Source organism: Bufo gargarizans, chromosome 3, assembly GCF_014858855.1.
Source record: "Bufo gargarizans isolate SCDJY-AF-19 chromosome 3, ASM1485885v1, whole genome shotgun sequence".
Taxonomy (NCBI): Eukaryota; Metazoa; Chordata; class Amphibia; order Anura; family Bufonidae; genus Bufo; species Bufo gargarizans.
In genome coordinates, this window is record NC_058082.1 from 370,544,254 (window position 1) to 370,566,730 (window position 22,477).

Genomic DNA, 22,477 nt, shown 5'->3' on the forward strand with positions numbered 1-22,477 from the left:
GTGCAACAAACTTTTTAGGTGTTTGTCTCTTTAAGACTGAATTTTTGGATCCAACTGCCCGCATCCGACACCATATGTGGGGGTTAGCTCACTAGTAGGGGGCACAGCAGTCAGAGACAGTGACACAATGGCACAGTTCACACAGGGGTTGCCTGTTTTCTTTATTTTCGTCCACAAACAAAATATAAGGCCTTTACATTCAGGCAAAGATACAAAATAAATTCCTGCTCGGCTGAGCACTAACTAAACATAAAATGACCCTTTCTATACGGGCGGCCTACTACCAGCCACACGACACAATTCAAAATAAACTCACAGTGTCCTTTTGTTGCTTTAGCAGACTTCAGCAGCAATGGTGAAAGCCAGTCAGTTCAACCAGTCCCCACCCAGGTATGCTCATAGTGCAAACCTTCATAGCCCAGAAACGAGCTGAGATCCATCACCTGGCTGAGAGCTCTATATGAAACCCGTTCTGGACAGGAAGGGAATGAGGAGCCCCACTACCAACCTGCATCCTCATTCCATTAAATCCAGGCCCGACAACACCATTTACCAAAGTCCTCAGCAAACTGTTTTGCTAAGGCAGACCAGCTTTTCCTGGATTTCTGATATCTCACCCAGTTTCCTAGTTGAGATATCCACCTCCTGTAGCATAGTACATGGTATATGAAAGAAACCTAGGGGAAATATAACGATTCGCTACTACTTTTCCAGTCACTCTCTCACAATATATATATACACTCACCTAAAGAATTATTAGGAACACCATACTAATACAGTGTTGGACCCCCCTTTTGCCTTCAGAACTGCCTTAATTCTACGTGGCATTGATTCAACAAGGTGCTGATAGCATTCTTTAGAAATGTTGGCCCATATTGATAGGATAGCATCTTGCAGTTGATGGAGATTTGAGGGATGCACATCCAGGGCACGAAGCTCCCGTTCCACCACATCCCAAAGATGCTCTATTGGGTTGAGATCTGGTGACTGTGGGGGCCATTTTAGTACAGTGAACTCATTGTCATGTTCAAGAAACCAATTTGAAATGATTTGAGCTTTGTGACATGGTGCATTATCCTACTGGAAGTAGCCATCAGAGGATGGGTACATGATGGTCATGAAGAGATGGACATGGTCAGAAACAATGCTCAGGTAGCCCGTGGCATTTAAACGATGGCCAATTGGCACTAGGGGGCCTAAAGTGTGCTCAGAAAACATCCCTCACACCATTACACCACCACCACCAGCCTGCACAGTGGTAACAAGGCATGATGGATACATGTTCTCATTCTGTTTACGCCAAATTCGGACTCTACCATTTGAATGTCTCAACAGAAATCGAGATTCATAAGACCAGGCAACATTTTTCCAGTCTTTAACAGTCCAATTTTGGTGAGCTTGTGCAAATTGTAGCCTCTTTTTCCTATTTGTAGTGGAGATGAGTGGTACCCGGTGGGGTCTTCTGCTGTTGTAGCCCATCTTTCTTTCCCATTCTGATATTCAGTTTGGAGTTCAGGAGATTGTCTTGACCAGGACCACAACCCTACATGCATTGAAGCAACTGCCATGTGATTGGTTGACTAGATAATCGCATTAATGAGAAATAGAACAGGTGTTCCTAATAATTCTTTAGGTGAGTGTAGATTTAGATTTAATTTAATGTCCATGAGCTGTTTTTTGTCAGACCAAAAGTATTTGCTGGTTCATTTAGCGTTACCCAGGGTGCACCACGGGAGGCGAACCAGCAGTACCCCCAATAACGTACCATCACTTAACTAGCAGATCCCACCTGAGATGTTTTCTACGCACCACAGTGGAGGGGGCACCATAATGGTTTGGGGTGCTTTTTCCTTCAGTGGAACAATGGAGCTTAGGGAAGTGCAGGGGTGTCAAACGGCCGCTGGCTATGTCTAGGTGTTGCAGAGAGCATTCCTCATGACTGAGGGCCCTCGACTGTGTGGTAACCACTGGGTTTTTCAACAGGACAACGCTACAGTACACAATGCCCACAGGACAAGGGATATCAGGAGAAGAACATAACTCTTTTGGCCCATCCTATGTATTCCCCTGATCTAAATCCAATTGAGAACCTTTGGGGATAGATGGCAAGGGAAGTTTACAAAAATGGACAACAGTTCCAGACGGTCTTCACCACTTGGAGAAATGTTCCCACTCACCTCATGGAAACGCTTGCATCAAGCATGCCGAAACCATTTAAGTGTCACCATGCTGAAAACCCTATCCGAGATGACAATGTAGGCTGAGCAAGAAAGAAGATAGAGAGCGTACTGTGCCAGTTTGAGCCACTGCTGCAGTCTGCCTTTCCAGAAATCCATGGGGTCAGGGAACAGGGTATGAGACAGACACTGGCCAAAGTTTAGGTAGACCTTAATCTGGGCGTGGAGATGTGAGCTGTCAGCTTGCTGACTGGCCTCTGCCTGGTGCAGCATGTGGAAAAACTGCTCCATCATGTTTAGGAGACTGAAATGGCTGCTGCTGCAGCTTCTGCTGCTCAGGGCAGCGGAACTGGGGTGACTCTATGCTAGGGAGCGGATAGGGGCCTCCCTTTCAGACACGCTAGTGGCAGGTGTCTGCTCGCCGCAAGTTGCATACAGTGTTGGCTATCCTGTAATCATCAGACTTTTTTATGTCAACGATACGCCTTTCACTTTGTAAGCAAGTGAGTCTACAGGTTGTCATTGTGGCCAGCATGCCCCAGGAGACAGTTTTTTCCTCCTCTGCCCCCCACCTAGATGATTGGGTGTTGTGGCCGCTGTCACTGTCATCATTGTTATCCTCTTTCTCCTCCAACTTCGACTCCTCTTCCTCCTCCTCAAGTAGCAGCACCTCCTCCCCCATGGGAGTTTCTAATTGTGGGTCCTCAACAGGCAATAGCTACACGTCCACGAGTTGAAACGTTGCAGACTAAGCGATGTAGCTGCATACCATTCGGGTGCTGCAAGTCCAGGAGAGCATTCTTCAAAACACGAAAGAATGGCTGAAAAGAGGGACAGTCTTCTGGACATAGCTGGAACCTTCCGCAAGCCAATACATTTTTTAAAAGGCGATGTATGGAGCATGTTTTATTTCCCCTAGGTTCAGGGTAGCCAGGTTGTTGTGCTCATTGTCGCTGATAATCTTGCCCACTTGGAGTCAGTGAAGTCACAGCCAGCGGAATGCTTACTGCTTGATATACTTAAGCATCTGCTCGCCGGTGTAGCTACTCTCTCCCAGGCATATCAGCTCTAACATGGCATGGCCACGCCTGACCTGACACATTTGATAGGAAGGATGGGTAGTGTGAGTTACACTGTGCCCTGCTGCTGTTCGGGACGGGACTATAATATTGTGTACCACCCTGTGTATTGCAGTAATAATCATGTATAAATGCTCCTGATTTGAATATAATGAACAACCCCCCCACCCCAAGAAAAAAAGAAAAAATTGATTGAAAACGTGAGAAGACAAATAAAAGGAAAAAGATACTCCCAGATACTTTTGTGTGCTAACCAGGCTATTGGTGTAGTCATCATGTATATATGCTGGTTTGAATATAGTCAACAACCCCATAAAAAAAATATGTGATTACAAACATGTGAACACAGAAATAAAGGGAAACGGATTTAGCCCTAAATTCCTTATACCTCAAAGATACTTCCTTGTGCTGACCTGTGTATTGGTGTATATCACCTACTGTAGATCCTGCATTAATTAAATAGAAGAAGTCCAAAAATAATATATAATTTCAACCGTGGGGGAACTAAATTGTAAACGGACGATTGAGACCTGACCCGTAATATCACGTTAACAGTCCTCCCAGGTAAATTGTTAGCCTAGCCTGTATAAGGGTGTCCCGATCACCTAGATGCTGGTTTAATAAAATTGAGCTAATCCCAAAAAATTGAATTGCAATCGTGTGGAGAAATAAATTAACATTAACGGATGATTAACCCCGGACGTTTTTTTTTTTTTTTGCGTTTTCGTTGTGCGCTCCCTGTCTTCACAGAGCCACAACTTTTGTATTTGTCTGTTCACATAGCCATATGAGAGCTTGTTTTTTGCAGGTCAAGTTGTACTTTCGTAGGCCACCATTTAATATTGCATATGATGTAGTGGGAAGTGGGAAAAAAATTCCAAATAGGGAGAAATATTTTAAAAAAAGAAATTCCACCACAGTTTTGCAGGTTTTTTATTTATGACGTTCAATGTGAGATAAAACTGACCAGCTACTTTTATTCTACAGCTCAGGTAGAATTCAGCGATACCTTATATGTATAGTTTTTTATGCGTTTTGATAAAAAAAAAAAAATATGTGGGAAAAAAATCAGTTTTATTTTTTGGTCGCCATATTTTGACCCATATAACTTTTTTGTAATTATGTGAATGGAACTTGTGGGAATGTGAACAGTGCTGGAAGGTGTGTTGTCCCACTTCAGGTACCTCAGATGGGTGAGACAGATAAAATCCAGAGAGTGGCAGTGGTCTCAGCAAAGCATAGTTTTCTGAGACATTTTTGTGTACATTTTCTGGGCTGGATTTTACTTGGACTGGTGGCTAGGCTTGGTAGAGGGAGTTGCCAGTCCGCACCCTTCCAGTATGGGTTTTCCTTTCTACCTGAGGTGATCGCAGGTGAGGCCTTTTGTAATCAGGATGGCATAAAGCGCCTCAGAGTAGGTCAGTCTAGAGAGATATATGCTGTGAGAGACCCAGAGCAGAGGCTCTGTGCGTGGTCTCAGCTCGCCAGACTGAGAGACCAGGGCACTGTGTCAGCCCGAAGTTTGGGGAATGCCGGGATTCAAGGGTCACAAGGCCGGAGTCGGGAGGACTGTTGGGCCACACTTCCCCATATAGGTACGGGACTGATTACAGCCGGAGAGGCTTGGGAACTATGGGCTGAGAAAAAGCCGCATATGGGTTGTGTGTGAACAGGGTTCTTTAGCTGAGTCAGGGCCACGTAACAGGTGTAGGGATATCCCAGCCGGGCAGGTATTTGTTTTGTTTTTATGTATGTGGGAACCTCACCACAACCAGTGATTATTAACTGGACTGTTCTGTGTATGAAAAATGTCCCAATAAATGCAATGTTTGGCCCCAAAAGCTGTGGTGGACGACAATTCTTGTGAGAATAACCCCCCAAGTACAGCAATCCCCAAGTACAGCAATCCCTTACAAACTGTATGGGGGCTATTGTTTTGCAGGGCGATCTGAACTATTCAATGATACCATTCTGGGGTTTGTATGTAATTTTTTGTAGAAAATTAAGCGACCAAAAACGTCGACTCGGCCATTTTGACGCTTTTTTCCGTTTTGCTTTTTGCAGTATGGGGAATATATTTTTATTCTATGGGAATTTTCGCGACACCCATTATGTGTATTTAAAAAAAAAATTGTTTTAATTTTTTTTGTTTACTTTTATTTTTATTTGGGGAAAAGGGGAGTGATTTGAATTTTTGTGTTTTTTAATTTATTTATTTTGCTTTTTTTTTTTATTTTTTTGCACTTTTTAATAGTTCCCATGGGGAACTATAACAATCAATCATCTAATTGCTATTATCATAGATAGATATGATGATTTTACTACTTTCTTATGGAGCCCTATTACAGGCAAGGGCTCCATAGGAAATACTATGCAGCAGCCCCCTGTCATTCACAAAGACAGGGGCTACTGCACACAAGCTCTGGCTCCTCTGATCGCCACACAGGGGAGTCGGAGCATCACCGAAAGCGCGCGCTTTAGGTTTACAGTGCGCTCAGATGCTGTGGTCAGGATTGACCACGGCATCTGAGAGGTTAAATGTCCACAATTGGCATTACTGCCGGTTGCGGACAAGAGCCGCGGGTGTATGCTATAAGAAGCAGGCGGCTATGGCGCCATCTGTAAAGACCCGGCCAGTGCTGTACTATTATAGCGCTGGCCGGGCCAGGCCTCACACTCAATTTCACGTTAATGCACAAAGGTAGACTGCTGTGACATCTTGTGTATTCAAGTAATCAACTATATATGCTGCTTAATTAAATTGAATCCCCGAAAAAAAGTTTAAATTGCAATTGTGTGGAAACTGAATAAACAGAAACGGACGAATCAGGCTTGACACTCAAATTCACATTAACACTCACAGGCAGATTGCTGTGACACCTTGTGTATTGATGCAGTAATCACTTATATATTCTGGCTTAACACACACAATTCTTCTTTGGAATCCTAGCCTTTCGCTTCACTCTGCCTGGCAATAAGCTTGATTTCTGACTATCCCTGACTTTCCAAGATCGTTTTCCTGGCAGACACTGCCACACATATGTTGATCGAACACCGAAGTGCTCGGGTGTTCGGGTGCTTGGGTCGAACACCTCGGGATGCTCGCGTGCTCTACCGAGCACCCGAGCACAATGGAAGTCAATGGGAAAACCCGACTATTAAATCAGGCACCCCCTGCTCTGAAGAGTGGAGGGTATCTGTTTCGTAGGAAAAGGTCAGAAATTGATGGAAACACCACCAAAATGGTTCTCGGACTCCCAGGTTGCTGCTGGGTAGGATGTTGTCTGACACTAATACGCACAAAACAGAAGATAAAATCAATTTTAGAGGAAAAATTGTTAGGAAACATTCTTTCTTGTATATTTACTGTATAATTACAAGGAAGATGCACTCCAAATACAATCTGTATATCACATAATGGAGGGCCTCATTCACATTGTGGTACAATTGTTTAGGTAGTTGGACTCCTACACTCATAAAGCCCAAGCACTAAGTGAAACGGCTTCCAAAAATTACAACGAATCGGCACTCCAATGCACCCTTTATTACATATAAAGGAGGGCATCATATACCCTTGAAAAATTATGATTGATGACCTGCTGGTGACCCTCAAAAACATTAGGAGCAAGGTCCTGCAGGTGACTCTCTAAAACATATGCAAGTGCTTGCCGGTGAGCTGACCCTCTAAAACATTACATATGAGAGCCTGCAGGTGAGCTGACCCTCTAAAAGATTGTAGGTGAGGGCCTGCTGGTGAGCTGACCCTCTAAAACAATATATGCGAGGGCCTGCAGATGAGCTGACCCTCTAAAACATTACATGCAAGGGCCTGCAGGTGAGCTGACCCTGTAAAAGATTGTAGGTGAGGGCCTGCTGGTGAATTGACCCTGTAAAAGATTGTAGGTGAGGGCATGCTGGTGAGCTGACCTCTAAAAAATTATATGCGAGGGCCTGCAGGTGAGGTGACCCTTTAAAACATTACAAGCGAGAGCCTGCAGGTGAGCTGACCCTCTAAAACATTGTAGGAGAGGGCATGCTAGTGAGCTGACCCTCTAAAACATTATATGCGAGGGCCTGCAGGTGAGCTGACCCTCTAAAAGATTGTAGGTGAGGGCCTGCTGGTGAGCTGACCCTCTAAAACAATATATGCGAGGGCCTGCAGATGAGCTGACCCTCTAAAACATTACATGCAAGGGCCTGCAGGTGAGCTGACCCTGTAAAAGATTGTAGGTGAGGGCCTGCTGGTGAATTGACCCTGTAAAAGATTGTAGGTGAGGGCATGCTGGTGAGCTGACCTCTAAAAAATTATATGCGAGGGCCAGCAGGTGAGGTGACCCTTTAAAACATTACAAGCGAGAGCCTGCAGGTGAGCTGACCCTCTAAAACATTGTAGGAGAGGGCATGCTAGTGAGCTGACCCTCTAAAACATTATATGCGAGGGCCTGCAGGTGAGCTGACCCTCTAAAAGATTGTAGGTGAGGGCCTGCTGGTGAGCTGACCCTTTAAAACATTACAAGCGAGGGCCTGCAGGTGAGCTGACCCTCTAAAACATTGTAGGTGAGGGCCTACTGGTGAGCTGACCCTTTAAAACAATATATGCGAGAACCTGCAGGTGAGCTGACCCTCTAAAACATTGTAGGTGAGGGCCTGCTGGTGAGCTGACCCTCTACAACATTAGGAGCGAGGGCAGACTAATAAGGATGTTGATATGATGGAAGAGGAGGAGGAGGGGAAAAGGAAGATTGAACCATATACCCTTTTTTATGGTACAAGGGGTGCATGGGAATACAGTGTATTCAGTATATTGTAAAAAACACATTTAAAGTGCCTTTATGTTCAGCCGCTTTCCTCTGGTGGAGTAGAGTCAACCTGTCAGCATTTTCAGTTGACAGGTGGATACGCTTATCAGTTATTATTCCCCCAGCAGCACTAAATACCCGCTCTGACAAAACGCTGGCGGCAGGGCAGGCCAGCACCTCCAAAGCATAGAGCGCCAGTTCATGCCATGTGTCCAGCTTGGACACCTAGTACTTGTAAGGCACAGAGGAATCATTGAGGACGCTGACATGGTCTGCTACGTACTCCTTCACCATCTTCAAAAATTTTCCCTCCTTGTGACACTAGTCCAAACTGTCCCAGGCTTTGGAGAGTGTTGCCCTGCCTCTGTTGGAACTGCTGTGTGTTCCCCTCCCCTCCTTGGTTTCCCCAAAAACTATGTACTCTGCAGCCAGTGTTGTCAGCTGGAAATTTTGGGAGCAATTTTTCCACAAGGAGCTTCTGGTAATGCACCATTTTGCTCGTCCTCTCTACCACAGGAATGAGAGATGTGAAGTTCTCTTTGTAGCGGGGGTCGAGAATGGTGAACAACCAGTAATCAGTGTTGACCAAAATGCGTAAAACACATGGGTCATGGCAGGGCTGGAACAGAGGCTGAGCTGCCCAATTGCGTTCCCCCCCCCAACTTGTGGAGACTTTACTAAATACTTACTGTTGTAATCACACATAAATTTGTGGTCAGGTCTAGGATGGTGGAAGTGGGAAAGGGGAAACCCTTAACCTTGAACCTAGAGGCTGGGGTGTGCCGGGAGCCACGGTCGTGGGTACGCCAGGAAAAGGGGGCATACCCAAGGTGAGAGTGGAGAAAAGGGGAGGGAGGGAGGGGCACGCCGCTGCAACGTCAGGCTGGAGAGGAGGTGAGTGCCGGCCTAAGTACTGCACGCCCCTCCCACAATTACAGGCTGTGCTGCAGCCTTAACTATTTGTGGTCAGGGCTAGGATGGTGGAAGTGGGAAAGGGGAAACCCTTAACCCTGAACCTAGAGGCTGGGGTGTGCCGGGAGCCACGGTCGCGGGTATGCCAGGAAAAGGGGCCAAAGACTCTGAATAGGTAACATAGTTTTATTGAATATCACAAAGCCAGTGTACGGAAGGCCTGAGAGGTTCTGCCTGGGGATTTGGTATATAGCGGGCGAAACAGGACGAACGCCAACGCCCCATGCAGCGAATGACATGTGCGGGGACCTGATGCTTGGAAGCTGCCGACGCAGCCCCAATGCGGAAGGAATGACCTGAAATGGTACTGGGGTCGTGACCCAACCCCTGCATCAGGGACTGGACGAGGGACATGAATTTTGATGTGGTGAGTGGCTTACCCACGCAAAGCAGAAGAGGGGAGTCTGGTGGAGAGACCGTGAAGCAGTACGATAATTGCCACAGAACCTTGACCGGGCACCAACGGTTACCTGAAGGGAAGAACTTAATCTCCGTGGGAGGACCAGACTGGTTGGTTTTGGAGGACGGGAGATGGAGGACAAAATGGTCTGTGGACCAGACTAGGTGGCGTTTCTGGAGGAAGCTATGACGCCCGGAGCCCGACGTGAATTCACCAGGCCTGAGGAAACCGTAGAACCCGAGATAAATAGCCGCCTTCAGAATCGTGCTGAGAGAGGGCCCAAAAGGACTGCCGTCTAAGGCCGAGGATAGGGCTCTGAACAATTCCCCTGACACCGGCAGTCTACCGGTGCGCGGACACTTCCCCTTCTTCTGCAGACCCCTGAGTGTTGCCTTGACGGCTTGTGAAGCAAGGATGGAACCCCCATCTGGCTTGGCGATCATTCGATAATGCTGGAGCCCTGCTAAATATAGCTTGATGGTGTTGTGCGACAAGGAGAGGCGAGTGTGGCAAAATGCAATGAACGCCAAGACATATGAGGTTTCCTCCAGCTGACCCCTTGGGAATTCTCGAGCAAACCTGCTGAAAGCTCTGAAGCCGGCCCGGTAATTCCTAGCTGTGTTGTGGGAAAGAGAACCCTCGATCAGTCTCTCTGCCTGGACCACCAGGGATGCTAATCCAGGATGAATGAGCTGAGTGGAGGAACCTGCGTACCGGAATGATCTGCTTCGGGCATTTCCTGAAAGAAAGTGGAAAAACAGAAACGGGAGAGGGCGTCAGCGGCAGTAATGGAATCCCCTGGAATGTGAGCACAACGGACGTGGAAGTTGTGGGTGAGGGATAGCCACACTAATTTCCGCAGTAGAGCCATGACCCGGAGAGATCTGGATCTTCGTGGCGTGATTCAGCAAACCAAGAAAGGACTGAAGCTCCGCCTTGGTCAGGGACAGAGCGCTGACCGCCCGGGAGATGGCAGAGCGGATCCTAGTTAACTTTTCAGGTGGCAGACTGGCCTCCATCTTGACAGAATCTAATGTGATGCCCAGAAAGGTCACCCTGGTGGCAGGGCCCTCGGTCTTGGAGGAGGCCACGGGCACCTGGAGGAGGGAGAAGAACTCCAGCCAAGATGTCCTTCTTGATATGCTCGGGGATGAAGTGAGACGGGGCAATCAGAGGACCAGAAGCTGGCCTACCTGCCACATCTGGAGGTGGGGAGGGAGCCACCACCGGGGAGAGTGGGATTGCCGAGGGTCTGGACTCTAGGGCTGCAACCCTGGCCTGAATGTCGCACAGAGAACTGGCAAGCCCGCTGATAGAGGACTGGATCTGGGACAAGGCTTGCTGGATGGAAGGAGAACTAGACTGAGTTTCCACTGAACTCGGGGCCGTCATCAGCAAGCGGTATAATTCCGCCTTGCGGGCTGACGCGGGATGACGAATCCCCCTGCGGTTGAGTTCGGTGATCAGTCTAGGCACGGTCCAGCTCCGTAAGGAAGCGCTGACGGAGTGACCAGAAGCCGATGTTCCAGGAAGAGAAATATTGTCTTCCATCTCAGATACGTGCGACATCCTTGACCTGCGGAAGAATGTAAATGAGAGGAAAAACTAAGCTGCGGACGCGAAGGAGCAGCCGAAAATGAAGATGAAAAGCGAGGGAAACGAAACTATTTAAAATACTTACCAGAAGACGCCCAAGACCAAGGAAAAGGAGATCTGAATCCGAACCGGTAAGCTAAAGAAAAACCCAGACCTTCAGAAGAGAAGAGGAAAACAAACAAAAAATACGGTCCTCAGAGGGACCGAACAAGACCTGAACTTACCTTAGGAAAGATTTTAAAACCTTTGACTGACGGGAGCCGAAAAAACGGACCGAACCTGCGATCTGAAGATAACGCATATGAAGACCAGATGAGCGACAGCTGGGAAGCGAGATGGGAGGCGAACCCCCAAAGGAAGCGAAGACAGGTAAGACGCCAGAAGAGGATCAGTCGACCGGACTGGCCCAGGAGATGGGAGAGCCTGAGACAGGACCCAGGGGTACAAGGGACAGCCGACTGGAAGCAAGAAGCATGGACAACCCACACCCGTGAATAGCAGAGAGACCAGGTAACCGAGAACTGAAAAAACTGAGCTGGGCGATCCAGGAGGAAGGGGGAACCCCGGGCGAACTAGGGTAGAGACCTGGGTGATCCAGGAGAAAGAAGAAGAACCCCAGGCGAACCAGGGTAGAAACCTGGGCGATCCAGGAGAAAGAAGAACCCCAGGCGAACTAGGGAAGAGACCTGGGCGATCCAGGAGAAAGAACCCCAGGCGAACTAGGGAAGGGATCTGGGTGATCCAGGAGACAAACACGCGAACCGGAAAGAGACGACCCTGTTCGCCTGAGACGATCCAAGGCTTGAGACAGGACGAACACTGCGAGAGAGAGAGAGCCCGGGGACCCGGGAAGAATAAGCCACGACAGAGAATAAGGCGAGAATGCTGTGATGCGGAACACTTGGAGACCGAGGGCCGCGGTGTAATGGAAAAAGGTGGTGTGATAGAAAAAGGACAACCAGAGATGAGGCCCATGAGACATGAACTAGCGACTGCGGAGGCCGACATACTCGGAGCATGGAACAAGACTCCGCAGTGGCTGGAGGAAAAACATGCTGCAGCTGGGGGACGAAAAAATGGTGGATTAAGCGCCTGGACCATGCACCTACCTGCAGATTGATGAAACTGGAACCAGCAGAATGCAGGTGCGGACCAAGCCTCAACTCACCACAGGCAGGCGGGCCGCTCGATGGGTTAGGACCTGAGCATTCATGTTGTGTTCTGTAGGCGCAAGCCGCAGGCGTCCAACAGGTGCAGCCTCAGAACAAGCGTGCGTTTATTGTTGTGCGCCCCACCAGACTATGGGAACGCGCGACAATAGCCCCAGAAACGCGCAAGTACCTCCAGGGAAGCAGAGAAAAGACCAAGCCCTAGTGGACAGAGGGGGGCAGACAGAAAAAGATGAGGGAGGGTAAGGGACAGGCATTCAGACCAGACAGACGCGGGAAGCGACTTCAAGCGAGACCCTGGCGGCCGATTCACCCAGGCAGCGTGAGGTGGCAGGCAGGAGCTGCGCTAGACATACCTTGAGATGCCGGGAGCGAAAGAAGGCCGACGCTGGAGACGCAGCAGGAGGAAGCTGAGGGGCGGACTCGGAAGTGAGGAGGCCACAGCTGAGGATCGGAGCGCACTGCACGCATGGTGCCCTTGACGCCGGGAGCTGAGGAGAGCCGAACGCTGGAGACGCAGCAGGAGGAAGCTGAGGGCGGACCCGGAAGTGAGGAGGCCACAGCTGAGGACCGGACCGTACTGCACGCGGCTGGTACGTCAGGCTGGAGAGGAGGTGAGTGCCGGCCTAAGTACTGCACGCCCCTCCCACAATTACAGGCTGTGCTGCAGCCTTAACTATATGTGCAGTTTAATGTACAAATTAACTATAGCTGTAAACAAATGCACAACCTCTTAAGATCCATATAAAGATAGAAATAAAGTGCAAAAACAAGTCATATAAGACAATAACCACATAATCTTAATATAAATAAACATAATCCTGTCAACAAGACCGAATAAAAATTAGCAAGTTTTGCAGAGGTACGGGTAGATCGGGTGGTAGGACAAGAGCTGATGGGGGAAGGGGGGCTGGGTTAGATCATCTAACCCCCCCTCCCCATCAGCCCTCGACCCCCCCATCTAGCCCACCAGGCATTTACATGTTATTTATTCATGCAGCTCTAATGCTCTGATGATCACTGATCAGTAGATGACTCAAGTCAATCCCCCCCGCCAATAAGATATGTATGTTTGCTATTAATCATCATCCACCCCAACCCACCCAAGGCGCCCCCCCCCCCCCCCCCCGGGGCGTTTCTTGTAATTTTACCCCATCCAGAACCCCATCAGACCTCAGATCAGACGGAAAAGAATATTATCTTTATTTAAAAACTATCTTACTTCACTTCAGGGCAGACTCTCACGCTCTATCCCTGCTGGGGCCTGGGCTGGGTCGTGACACAGTGCTGTGCTGCTGCCCGGGCTGCTCCTGGTCTCCGGAGGGCGCACATGTGACTTGACTGCGTACAGCGCGTCAGGTCAAAGTGCTCGCTGTACGCAGCCATTCAGGCAAGCGACTGAGCAGAGACCAGCGGAGCGGGGAGGGAGCACGTAAGTCAGTGCCAAGTGCTCACTACTCCCTCCGTCCTCCAGCGCGACCGGCAGCCTGGCAGGCACGGCAGCAGCGGCGACGTGGTCAGTGGCCTGCCTGCTGCCCAGAGGCTGGGGAGCTGGCCTGCGCCCTGAGGCGCCTAACATAAAGTCAGCCATATGTGCCAGAGTCTCAACAGGCAAGACTTCGATGTCTTCATCAGGAGAATCAATCTCCTCATCCTCTTCTGCCCATCCACACTGAACAGATGGAATTAAACTTCCATGGGTACTACCCTCTGTAGCGGAGGCAACAGTCTTCTGCTTCTCCTCCTGCTCATCATCATCATCCAATTTGCGCTGATAAGACAAACTGAGGGTGGTCTGGCTATCACCCTGTGTAATGTCTTCCCCCATTTCCACCTCTTCCACATGCAAAGCGTCGGCCTTAATTGTGAGCAGTGAGCGTTTGAGTAGACACAGAAGTGGGATGGTGATGTTGATAATAGCGTTATCGCCGCTCACCGTCTGTGTTGATTCCTCAAAATTTCTTAAAACCTCACAGAGATCAGACATCCATGCCCACTCCTCACTTCTGATTAGCGGAAGCTGACTGGAAAGGGGACTACCATGTTGCAGCTGGTATTCCACTACTGCCCTCTGCTGCTCACAAAGCCTGGCCAACATTTGCTCTTGCATTCAAATGCCTGGGGTAAGGACATTTGTACGATGCGCTGGGACAAGGAAGTGGATGTGGTCGCTGATGGTGCTTGCAAAGGTCCAGGTGCAGGGCGGGAGGGATCCGGGCCTGCGCCTTTAAAAGGGGATTGGCCAGCACGTAACACAGGGGAAGAGGAGGCAGTGGTGTGACCCGCAGACAAGATTGTGGACCCAGGCGTTTGGCCCACCTATTATGGTGTTTTGATGCCTTGTGGCAGATCATGCTGGTGGTGGTGAGGTTGCTAGTGTTTATGCCCCTGCTCATTTTTGTATGGCACAGGTTGCGAATTGCAATTCTTTTGTCGTCCGCACTTTCCTAAAAAAAGCGCCAGACTGCAGAACACATGCCCCTTGGCAAGAGAGGTTTCCGCAAGGGTGTGCACCGGGGAACAGTTGCGGGCCTGTTTGGTGTGGCCTGCCTTCTCCCTTTTGCCACCCAGATGCCACTTCCAGCCTGTTGCGGTGCTGCGGATCCCTCTCCCTCTTTACTGCTATCCTTGCTTGCCACCTTCCCAAGTTGGGTCAGTGACTTCATTATCCACTACCTCCTCTTCCACTTCCTCACTGTGCTCATCCTCCTGACTTGTTGACCTAACAACAACCTCAGTAATTGGCAACTGTGTCTCATCCTCATCATCAACCTATTGAGAAAAGAATTGCCGTTAACTTATTGGCAACTTTGTCTCATCATCATCAACCTCGTGAAACGCTAATTACCGTTCCTCACCGTCATTTTCTTGTGACTGTGGATGCTCAAGAGTTTGGTAATCACGGCACAAAAGGTCATGTTCCTCTTCAAACGTGCTTGTCGAGAGGCCCAAATGAAGGAATGACGCTGAAAGCAGCTCCTCGGAATTTCCCAGTGTGGGATCACCTGTTTGGGAAGACTCTCCATGGTGGGAGAAAGGATCAGCGTGAGGATTGTGTTGACCAGACTTGGCTACTGAGACTGTACTTTGTGGAAGACAGGGTGGTGCTTAACTGACTGGAAGCATTATCTGCTGCAATCCAACCGACCACCTGGTCACACTGGTCTGACTTCGAGAGCGTTGTCCTGCGCCACCCTGCAAACTGAGACATGAAGCTAGGTATCTTGGATGATTGTTTTTCTTATGCTCAGGCAGCAGGCACAGTTTCATTGCACGCAGGTACAGTTTCTGTGTGCACCATCAGCAGCACGGCCACTTCCCTGTCCTTTACTGCTCGCATTGCTGATATTGAATGGTATATATGCTTGCAAGTATGTCACACGTACAGTTGCACAGGTTTTGTAAGTGTATGCACAAATAAAGTACACAGAATGTCACTGATATTTTTAGGATGCACACATGTTAAACAGGAAGTATAGCACAAGTAATGTCGCTGTCACCACCGCCTAATAAAAAATGACACTGAATGAATGTCACTGATATTTATAATACGCACACGTTAAACAGGAGGCATTGCGCAAGTAATGTCGCTGTCACAGCGGCTAATAAAAAGTTACACTGAATTAATGTCACTGATATTTAGGATGGGCAAACGTTATACAGGATATGTAGCGCAGATAATGTCGCTGCCACGAGCATCAAAAAATTTTGACTGAATGTCACTGATATTTCAGATACGCAAACGTTATACAGAAGATGTAGCACAGGTAATCTAACTATCTGCAGCAGACACCGTGTACAGAAAAAGTACACTGGATCGGATGGTATCCGCAAAACACATACGGACGTCTGAATGGAGCCTTACAGGGGGGTGATCAATGACAGGGGGTTGATCACCCCATATAAACTCCCCAATCACCCCCCTGTCATTGATCACCCCCCTGTAAGGCTCCATTCAGACGTATGTATGTGTTTTACGGATCCACGGCTCCATGGATCGGATCCGCAAAACACATACGGACGTCTGAATGGAGCCTTACAGGGGGGGTGATCAATGGCAAGAGGGTGATCACCCCATATAGACTCCCCAATCACCCCCCTGTCATTGATCACCCCCCTGTAAGGCTCCATTCAGACGTCCGTATGTGTTTTGCGGATCCGATCCGTGGATCCGCAAAACACATACGGACGTCTGAATGGAGCCTTACAGGGGGCTGATCAATGACAGGGTGGTGATCACCCCATATAGACTCCCTGATCACCCCCCTGTCATTGATCACCCCCCTGTCATTGATCACCCCCCTGTAAGGCTCCATTCAGACATTTTTTGGGCACAAGTTAGCGGAAATTTTTCTTACAAAGTCTCATTTTCCACTAACTTGTGACAAAAAATAAAATCTCACATGAACTCACCATACCCCTCACAGAATCCAAATGCGTAAAATTTTTTAGACATTTATATTCCAGACTTCTCACGCTTTAGGTCCCCTAAAATACCCCACATGTGACCCCATTTTGGAAAGAAGACACCCCAAGGTATTCGCTGAGGGGCATAGTGAGTCCATGAAAGATTGAGCTTTTTGTCCCAAGTTAGCGGAAAAGGGAGACTTTGTGAGAAAAAACCAAAAAAAATCAATTTCCGCTAACTTGTGCCAAAAAAAAATATTCTATGAACTATGCCCCTCATTGAATACCTTGGGGTGTCTTCTTTCCAAAATGGGGTCACATGTGGGGTATTTATACTGCCCTGGCATTTTAGGGGCCCTAAAGCGTGAGAAGAATTCTGGGATCCAAATGTCTAAAAATGCCCTCCTAAAAGGAATTTGGGCCCCTTTGCGCATCTAGGATGCAAAAAAGTGTCACACATGTGGTATCGCCGTACTCAGGAGAAGTTGGGCAATGTGTTTTGGGGTGTCTTTTTACATATACCCATGCTGGGTGAGATAAATATCTCTCTATGATGACAACTTTGTATAAAAAAATGGGAAAAGTTGACATTTAAAGAGATATTTCTCTCACCCAGCATGGGTATATGTAAAAATACACCCCAAAACACATTGTCCTACTTCTTCCGAGTACGGCGATACCACATGTGTGACACTTTTTTACAGCCTAGGTGGGCAAAGCCCACATTCTAAAGAGCACCTTTAGGATTTCACAGGGCATTTTTAACACATTTTGATTTCAAACTACTTCTCGCACATTAGGGCCCCTAAAATGCCAGGGCAGTATAACTACCCCACAAGTGACCCCATTTTGGAAAGAAGACACCCCAAGGTATTCCGTGAGGGGCATGGCGAGTTCCTAGAATTTTTTATTTTTTGTCACAAGTTAGCGGAAAATGATGATTTTCTTTTCTTACAAAGTCTCATATTCCACTAACTTGTGACAAAAAATAAAAAGTTCCATGAACTCACTATGCCCATCACGAAATACCTTGGGGTGTTTTCTTTCCAAAATGGGGTCACTTGTGGGGTATTTATAATGCCCTGGCATTTTAGGCACCCTAATGCGTGAGAAGTAGTTTGAAATCAAAATGTGTAAAAAATGCCCTGTGAAATCCTAAAGGTGCTCTTTTGAATTTGTGCCCCTTTGCCCACCTAGGCTGCAAAAAAGTGTCACACATGTGGTATCGCCTTACTCAGGAGAAGTTGGGCAATGTGTTTTGGGGTGTCTTTTTACATATACCCATGCTGGGTGAGATAAATATCTCTCTAAAAACAACTTTTCCAATTTTTTTATACAAAGTTGTCATTTGACAGAGATATTTATCTCACCCAGCATGGGCATGTGTAAAAAGACACCCCAAAACACATTGCCCGACTTCTCCTGAGTATGGCAATACCACATGTATGACACTTTTTTGCAGCCTAGGTGGGAAAAGGGGCCCACATTCTAAAGAGCACCTTTAAGATTTCACAGTGCATTTTTTACACATTTTGATTTCAAACTACTTCTCACGCATTAGGGCCCCTAAAATGCCAGGGCAGTATAACTACCCCACAAGTGACCCCATTTTGGAAAGAAGACACCCCAAGGTATTTCGTGATGGGCATAGTGAGTTCATGGAATTTTTAATTTTTTTTCACAAGTTAGTAGAATATGAGACTTTGTAAGGAAAAAATAAAATAAAAATCATCATTTTCCGCTAACTTGTGACAAAAAATAAAAAGTTCTATGAACTCACTATGCCCATCAGTGAATACCTTAGGGTGTTTACTTTCCGAAATTGGGTCATTTGTGGGGTTTTCTACTGTCTGGGCATTGTAGAACCTCAGGAAACATAACAGGTGCTCAGAAAGTCAGAGCTGCTTCAAAAAGCGGAAATTCAAATTTTTGTACCATAGTTTGTAAACGCTATAACTTTTACCCAAACCATTTTTTTACCCAAACATTTTTTTTTATCAAAGACAATAAATTTTGAGAAAAATGTATATAGAAATTTAGTTTTTTTTAAAACATTTTACAACTGAAAGTGAAAAATGTCATTTTTTGGCAAAAAGTTCGGTAAATTTTGATTAATAACAAAAAAAGTAAAAATGACAGCAGCAATGAAATACCACCAAATGAAAGCTCTATTAGTGAGAAGAAAAGGAGGTAAAATTAATTTGGGTGGTAAGTTGCATGACGAGCAATAAACCGTGAAAGTAGTGAAGTGCAGAATTGTAAAAAGTGGTCTGGTCATTAAGGGTGTTTAAGCTAGGGGGGCTGAGGTGGTTAATCTCTCTACGTGTTTTTCCTGTACCTGATAGAGGAGGAGCTGAGCTCAGGGGTGCTGTCGTGGAGACTTCCAGGAAATACAATCACCAGTAAGTGTAATTACCGTTTTCCAAAGGAGCTTTCAAAAATTAAACGTAGAATCTGATTGGTTGCTATGTGCAACTAAGCCAGTTCTACTTTACACCAGTTTGATAAATGACCTCAAATATTACTATAGATATACTATACAAGACTCTGAAATAGCTCCTGTTCTCATCTTAGAAAGTTGAATTTCAGCTTCCAGCTGCTATCCCTGTATCCAGCTGCATCTGTCTTAGTCATCTACTTCTTTTTTCTTAAATCTTCATTTTCTATTAGTTTGGGGTGAACATTTTGGTGCTTGAATCATTTACTAGTCTTCCATACAGTTATGAAGTAAACTCACAATAGTTGTCCCAGAACTAATTAATATTGTAACTTGATAGCTCACTTATATATCAAATATCAAATAATTAGAAATGGCTCCACCAGCAAACTACTGGAGCTCAGCCTCTCAGTTACCAGCTGAAAAGGGAGATAAATCAATACTAATAATACAGGCTGGCTCACAGTATTTTTGCGTAAAATTTATTAATACACCAAATCAATAAAAAAATTTAGTATCAGTATCAGCATACATACATAAACAAATAGGTACAAATGTGCGGAGCTCACGCACAGACCTAGATAACCGGAGTACTCCTATACATGAGACTTAATGGCTAGAGTTATGGTGCAGGGAATGATGTGTTGAACCGTTCAAATGTCCATGATTATAGTTACCGATTCACCGGATAGTTGAAACCATAGATTCAGGATTGTTGTAATTTCCCACACGGGGACTCTGTGTTTAGATGTTGTCTGGCAGTTCGTAACCACACTTTCTCCAATCTGTGGGGCTCCACTTACTTGTTCCTTGCGGAGCAAACCATCCGACCCGCTCGCTCAGCGTCCCACGTGTCCAGCCAGGTAGTTAATCGCTGGTTTGTAACGCAGGCGCCTGAGCCGTCAGGCTAGACGGAAGCTGGTATAGCTGAGTCGAGCCGGTAGTTGCCTGGACTTGTCAGGTCAAGGAGAGTAAACACAACAGGATTTACCTTGTGTTTGTGGTAATCACAGATGTAGCGACATAGTTTCAGTCCACTTAGTGGATTCTTGGTGAACGGAATCTTTGTAACGGTATCTCGTTTTGAAAAAATCTTCTTGCGTTTCTGAAAAAGCCGCACCGATAGCCAGGTCTCAATACACACTAGACGCGTTTCGGAAACAAGTTCCTTCCTCAGTAGATAGTTGTGTAATGCTAGATACAGACACGAATTGTTGCTTTATATACCCTAATTGGGTTTATTACAAAGGATGGGTCGGATTGCGGATTGAACTAGTTGCACAGCCGCAATCTTCACTTTTAATATAACCAATTGCTAACTACAAATATATCACAATGTCTGTCTTCATTTGTACATTATGTTCATACATTGTGACTTACATGTTAAAATAATTAAATTATAACACATGCTGAAATGACTGGATTTTGACATAGGATTTGATAGAAAATATGGGTCGGATTTTAGACTTGACCAAGTACACAGTCTCAATCTTTACCCTAAATATGAAAGTCAGTATATTCCAGTACATTGCTGCATACGTTTTACAAAATGCATATTCAAAATGTTCACATTTATAAATTATAATAAAAGTAAAAATAAAAACCTTATGAATAAAATAAATAAAATAATTCAATAAAAATTACATGCTGTAATTACTCTAATAATAAAAACAAATCATGTACAGATACAAATAGAACCCAAAACTCATCGTCTTTTTTAGGGAAAAGTCCGGGATTGAAAAAACAAGAATATATAAAAAACAAACCCAAACAAAATTATCAATATCCAAAACAGCAACAGAAAGGGGCTCATTCACAATCACAACATCACAAAAATTCTGTAGAGAAACAGACACCTCAGCCGAAAATTCCTTGGTCTTTTTCCCTATCCAAGGAAGCACATCCATCACTAGAAACATTCAAAGAACCGATACTAGCAACACAGAAGATAGACCCAATATTGAATATGCGGCCCAAAATATTTACAGCACAAGCACAGATACACAATCCTTTCACACAACTGAACACAAGTACACGCAAAAGAGAACACGAAGAAGTAGAAAACGAAGGTCCACAACAAAAGATAGTGAAATCACAGGAGACAATATAATTAACTTGAGTACAAGGGAATTAACCCCTTCACAAAAATCACTACTGTCAAAAGGGTTAAAATTTGCCCCGAGTGCTAAACTCAATAAATTCGATTCATACATTGCAATTGAGAAATATATTAAAAAATTATGCTGTAAAAAGTACTTTATGAAAAACAGTATATATCAACCTGAAATAGTGTCAACTAAATACCAGCATGTCGATGTGAAACTTAAATCCAAGATGTACCCCAAACAAGAATTAGGTAAGGAACTGATCACATTCAGAGGAGCCGTTGAAGCAGATATAAGAAAACTCAATCCAAAACAAAAGGGAAATATAAATCTTTCCCAACAAGAAATACAGGCAATTAAACAATTGCAGAAAGATCTTGAGATCACAATACGCCCAGCCGATAAGGGAGGGGCGATTGTGATCCAGGACACTGAAAAATATGACAAAGAGTGTCTAAGCCAGTTGTCTGATATTACAACTTACACCCAATTACATGAGGATCCCTTAAATTTATATTGCAAACAATTATTATTGTTGTGCACAAAAGCAAAAGAAATAGGAATTCTAAACGATAAGGAATGTAACTTCATTCTGGGCACTCAAAAAAGATTGCCCATCTTCTACTGTATCCCCAAGATACACAAGGATCCGGTCAACCCCCCTGGAAGGCCAATTGTCTCTGGCATAGGATCTTTAACATCTAACCTGTCACAATATTTAGACAGGTTTTTGCAACCCTATGTCAGAGACACTCCTTCGTATCTTGGGGATACCTCTACAGTAGTAAAAATGTTGGAAGATATGTACTGTCACCCAGACTGGATGCTTGCTACATTGGACGTAAGTTCTTTGTATACAAACATCAATCACACTCAGGGGATACAGGCAGTGTCCAAAATCCTATCACAAAAAGGTGATTTGGCGACTGAGCAACTACAGTTCATACTGGATGGGATCAATTTTGTGCTGAACCATAATTATTTCCAATTCGGGTCTAATTATTATCTACAGACTACCGGTACCGCCATGGGTACCAGGTTCGCTCCGAGCTATGCCAACCTATTCATGGCAGCATGGGAACAAGATACCATCTTTCCCAAGCTTGGAGCGGACCTGGTCCTATGGCGGCGGTATATAGATGACATCCTACTAGTCTGGAAGGGATCCCATTCATCACTATTAGAGTTTATAAGAAACATTAACATCAACGAGTTAAACTTGAAATTTACAGCCAATATTGATCCACACACAGTTAACTTTTTGGATCTGCATATTGAAAAGAAAGAAGAAACATTTGCCTGTAGCACTTACCAAAAAGATGTAGCCAAAAACAGC